This window comes from Triticum dicoccoides, chromosome 7A, assembly GCF_002162155.2.
Source record: "Triticum dicoccoides isolate Atlit2015 ecotype Zavitan chromosome 7A, WEW_v2.0, whole genome shotgun sequence".
In the NCBI taxonomy this organism is placed as follows: Eukaryota; Viridiplantae; Streptophyta; class Magnoliopsida; order Poales; family Poaceae; genus Triticum; species Triticum dicoccoides.
In genome coordinates, this window is record NC_041392.1 from 740,890,915 (window position 1) to 740,896,701 (window position 5,787).

At 43.2% G+C, this 5,787-nt stretch overlaps 1 non-coding gene and 1 pseudogene across 1 annotated transcript; one reads left to right on the top strand and one right to left on the bottom strand.

The window, feature by feature from the left end:
• Positions 1-834: 834 nt before the first annotated feature.
• Positions 835-2,275, bottom strand: LOC119334160 (annotated as a pseudogene).
• Positions 2,276-4,363: 2,088 nt separating this feature from the next.
• TRNAP-AGG lies at positions 4,364-4,437 on the top strand. Its single transcript has one exon. It is a non-coding gene; the product is annotated as a tRNA-Pro (tRNA).
• Positions 4,438-5,787: the final 1,350 nt, after the last annotated feature.

Consider the following 5,787-nt stretch of genomic DNA (forward strand, 5'->3'; position numbering starts at 1 on the left):
CAAGGGGGGACGGGATTCGATAACAACACCATGACACACACACACACACACGAAGGATTGATAACACCACACAAAGGGAGGGGCGTACCCATGTTTAACTACCCGGTGCAAAACTTTTTCTTTGTAAGTTCCTTTTTTGCTTTTTTAAAACCATAAGGACCCATACGAGAGAGAGGGAGAGCACGCAAAAACATGAGGTGGACGGGATTCGATAATAACACCATGACACACACACACACACACGAAGGATTGATAACACCACACAATGGCAGGGGCGTACCCATGTTTAACTACCCGGGTGCACAGGACACCAGGTGCAAAACTTTTTTTTTTGTAAGTTCCTTGCAAAGTTTAGTGTGTGACACCCCATCTTCAAATGGAATATATGGGTGATTATATGCTAGGACACCTGATCATTTCCTCTCTGGGTCCGCCCCTGCACAATGGGATGCTACAAGTTAGAAGTAACATATGAATGTTATTTGACCCTTTTTCATGTTCAATTTCAGTCAAATTAGCAGGTAACAATTTTTCTCGGGAAGTAGTGGAAATACGGTAACCGGTCTATTTTGAAAATCTTGAGAGAGAAAATAACCTTGTTCACACCACAACACATCATGGGAATAGCTCATAATCTCATACTAACATGCTCAAGGAGGTCAGGTAAGTGGTACGATGAGGACTGATGGGAAGGAGAGGTGCAGAGAAACTCCTAGCCATAGGTGCTATGAGAGCCTCAGGGAAGCCACATGATGGCGCCGATAATGAGTCAAGATTTCGGCTACCACCAGCATGATTGCATGAAGGCGAGCGAGAGGCCACCATGTCTCCTTGTCACCTTGGATCAGCCATGATATCGTCTTGACCAGCAAATGTTGTCCTCCTGTGCGACTCTAGAATGAAGGTTGGTCTGAATAAAAGAGAACATGACTCCAACTAAGGAGAGAACAACAGAGGATGGTCTGAAGAATAGAGAACATGACTACAACTAACAAGAGCACAATGTGGATCATCGCTATTTCTGATGTTTGCGTTTGGCGAGCTGTCACCATGTAATTAAGTCACAAAAGATAATTAATTCACAAATATCTATCCAGGCAAAAATTAGTCATCCATCACATTTAGCTTGCTCTAGGAGAACAAATCTTCAACTTGTTCCTATCACAAAAAAGCATACACCAAAAATAGCATGAAACTAAAGGCCCCAACATTAGTTCTCCCAACACACGACCAAGGTTCAGCAGTCAATCAATTGTCTAGCACGTAGCTAGTGCAACTATGCCTAAGAAAACATGGCGCTGACACAAAAAATAGGTGCAACTCAAGATTTACGACCAACTAAACAATAGAGATCAAACAAACAACCTAGGGAAGAGATCAACTGAATAACAATTTCAATGATTACATCGGAATTAAATATGATTTGGCTCAAAGAACACGATGATTACAACGACGCACATAGACGGATAAAACAATTTCAAGAAATTAACTGGATGTCTCATACTAACCACCAAAGCCAAATAAAAAAAGATGAGATCGGCGCATGTAGCTGGCCTCCTGGTACATGGGAGCGAAACGAATCGAACTGAACCCCATATCAAAGAACTGCATCTTCATCATCATATCGCTGCAAGAGAAGCTGGTGCCGGGGTAGCCACTCTAGACCAGGGTGTCGAGGCACCCTCCGAAGCTCACCATGTCAAGTCAGCACTCCTGCTACTGAGGTGGTGCCGGATACAACACCGGGAGACCCCATGTCTATGTTGCGGGTGGTGACACATGAAGCTGGCGGTGGCGCCTGGGAATGGATTTTTGCCATGCGTTCGGTGATGCTCTTGAGAAGCACGCCCACTTTGTAGCCAACTTTGGTGAGTTGCTCGATGTTGAGGCCAACGAGGACCGAGGGGTCACCATGCATGATTTTGTAAAGGAGGTACCTGATCTCGCTGTCCTCGCACTCGTGGCGCGTCTTGTCGACCTGGTCATGGAGCTTCTCAATGCGCTTGGTGATGAAGCTCTCCTGGTTCATCGCCTCCTTGCACGGCTCGAGCTCTGGCAGGCTTTTGAATTGATTCAGGATATCCATTGCCTCGGCGTGGGAAGGGAACACCTCTGGCGCCGCCTTGCCCTCTTCGTACACCAGTACGCAGGTCTTGGCATCGCACAGGATGGCTAGTTCATCCGCCTTCTTCATCAGGCCCTTGAGGCGCTTCTTGAATCTATCACGCCGGGTCGAGTCATGGGGGATGTATTGGAGGGTCACTTTGCAAGGCATTGCTGGCGAGAGGATAAAACCAGCGAAGGAAAAGAAAGTTGCTGGTTTCGGTGAGGGAGGAGGGGTGGATTTATAGTGGAGGGGTTACCGTGATTTGGTAAGAGTTTACTGTGACAAGTACGAAGAAGATTGCCTTATTTAGTACTTGTGAACGCGGTCGAATATCTAGCAAATCTTTGACCCGACTTTAATTGTGCCCATCTATAAATTTGGCGTCCATTTAAACCTACCAAATTGGGCGCGATAGCGCATGACGTTCCTCCAATATCGCTCCCGATATCACGGGAGCGAGACATGTCATACCGTGCTGATGATTTCCCCATGATGTTAAGCTTCACGCTTCGCAATGCCATCCTTCAAAGCCCATCAAGCCATCCAAATGAATGGGCCGGACACAAGCCTTGCTCCTATCGGTGAGGCCCATAAATACACTAATTTTGTACCAAACTAGTAAAAAAATACTTGAACAAAAACCACATCGCTGGAAGGAACAGGCTCAAATCCCAAAAATGCTAAACACACGGCTGTTTACATGCTTTTACGGGCTGCTTTCATTTAATTAAACCCGCCCCCCTGATTTTCAGGTGGGTGGGGCCAATCTCCCCCCTTAATCCAATCAACCCTTGCCAACTCAGAGTGACAATGTGAAAGCCCCGTGTTGAGCCCGTGAATGTTGCATTGTTGTCCTATTGCACTAACTCTCATATTACTATGATTTTGAAAGTCTTTCACCAACCGGATAACAAAAAACCAAGGCCAAAAAGTACATGAAAAAGAAAGAATCCATTTCATCTATCAAAAAGTTTCCATGTTTGATCAGTTGTGATTGACTAAGATGAGATAAACAAAACAAGATAAGTTGTCATGCTTTGTGCGCTACAAAAGAACATAGAAAACAAATACAAAAGGTCTACTTTGATGGTAAAAGTGTGAGATATCCAACAACATACACGTACACTCACCTCTTTGAAAACACACACACACACACACACATTCTACGCATATGAGCACTTTCAAGATACCAAGCCGACACAACTTCTCACTACTATAGATTCGAAAGCTCTGACCACTCATCATTGATGGGCCACTGACCACGCGTTAGTGATGAGCATTATCACTGACCGTCCGACTCAGGCGCATCAATGATAGAAAATTTGTGGCTTGGCAGAATTCTCATTACAGAGCAGTCTAAAAATGACCCGCCTGTGATATTGTGTCCTAGAGACAAAAAATGACCAATATTTGTCACTGAATGGCTGCTTTATTTGACTCGTTTAAATTCATCTAATAAATCCGACCCTTCGTGTTTCCTGGCTGCCAGTGTTGTTGTGTACTTGGGTTGTTATATCCATCGTCGTGCACTGTCGGTCTCCATTACAAACCCTCGCAGCCGCCACCGAGCACCACACCCTATAGTTTTCAGTCTTCCTGCAACACATCCCATCCTGTAAGCCTCCATCAGAGCTCCCTCTCTCCATGGCTTCCTTTGATCAAAATTTTGAAGCATCGGTTCATTTCAGAGTTGAGGCCCTTATTGAAAAATTTCAGAGTTGAGGCAGTATAACAAACTGACAAAGACAAGCTAAGCCATGCTGCTCATCGTGCGTGCAGCCCCTCGTCCCTAGCCCTGCTGCTCATCGTACGTGAAACCGTGTAGCTCTCGTTGATCTCTTCTTCTGCGCATACAATTTAGCTTCAGCTCAACTCAGCTTCAGAAGCAGCAAGATGAAGTTCAGTTCAGGTGTGCAGATAACATACAGATGGGTTGATGATTGGACGACGGCCGGGACGTGCGCTGCACAGTCTGGCTCAAAATCAGGATCGGTCGTGCATGGATGCCAGATCAATCAAGCAATGCTGATGGATCGACTGATGCAGCTAGCTAGCTGCTGCTTGACGGTAGAGATGGATCGATGTGGGTGTGGCTTAATCTCAGATTCAGATCGCTACTTGATTAATCAACAACAGCCGCTAGTTCTTACTCCACTTGTTTAAGCTCCTGCCTGACGAGCGAGCCGATCCATCCAAAAAGGGAAAACAAAATTAGAGTAGGATCAAGAGGGATCGTTAGGAAAAATAAACATCAGAGGGCATTTGGTCTAGTGGTATGATTCTCGCTTAGGGTGCGAGAGGTCCCGAGTTCAATTCTCGGAATGCACCCATTTTTTATTTCTCTTTATTCTTTTTTACCGTCTTTACATATAGTAGATTTTTTTTTACCATTGTTGTTACATGTACAGCGGATTTCTTGCATGCAGGTAGCGAATCAAATGTCATGAAAATCAATCTGTGTGAAGTAGCATTGCGTTTAGAAATACTCCCTCCGTTCCATATTACTCGTCACTGTGTACCAATCAGCGACAAGTAATATAGAACGAAGGGAATATATACTGTTCTCTTCCAATCTGTGTGAATCGAACATGTGTAGTAAAGAAAAAGAATGAGAAGAACATGTGTATACAGTTACTGTGTACCAATCACAGGAAGAGCTAGTAATACTTACATGAATGAGAAGAAAATAAATAAATAAATAAATAACAATCATCAAGGAAAACTAGTGCAGCTTGGCAATCTGAAGTAGTGAACCAGCATAACTATATATCCACGGATAGCATCAAGGTTCTTCAGGAGAAAATAATCTTATTCCAATGGTCTTTTCAGTCACCGGGGCATAGCAACCAGCAACGAATAAACCATCTTATATATCGTCCAATGCTTCGTCTTCACCATGCCCGCCACAGATGCCGTTGCCTGGGCACAAAACTCATTATCAAAGGTAAAGATATGAAAAGAGGAAGAAGTCGAGCTAGAAGAAAAATTCCCGCAGCAACCATAATTGTTGCGTGTATAAGAGCCGAAATAGGAGTGGGTCCTTCCATAGCATCGAGTAACCATACGTGAAGAGGGAATTGTGCGGATTTCGCAACTGCATCAAGGACTTTTGAATAATTAGACATAGAATCCTCTAAACAAAGGCGCACATATTAAAATAAATAGAAATCAATACTATTTTCTTAGTATTATTTGAGAATATCCATTTTTAGTAGATTATTGCATAGTATTCTTTTTCACTTAAATGATTTTTTGTATTTGTAATTCATTGATATTGCAATAAACATATTTAGTTAGTCAGTAGCCAATGAATATTCCAACAAAAAGCAATCGATACAAGAAGGAAGGGATTTACGATAGGACAGTTTAGATGAACCATTGCATAGTGACTGATTTGTTGACTTGGACAAGTTACTCATTAATCATTTGGGGGACTGTATTTCAGTGCTACTGATCAATGGGGAAAACAATGGTCTGCAACACATCGATATTTAAGTGAACATGAGGATTTCATATAGTACAACAACACGCCTGGAAGAAGGAAAATTTGCAATAGATTTTTGTGGTATAGCATGTCTTGAGAGCTACTTGTATATTTTGTACTCCCTCTGTAAAGAAATATAAGAGTGTTTAGATTACTAAAGTAGTCTCTCAGGATAGCTAGCTCCAATACCAAATTC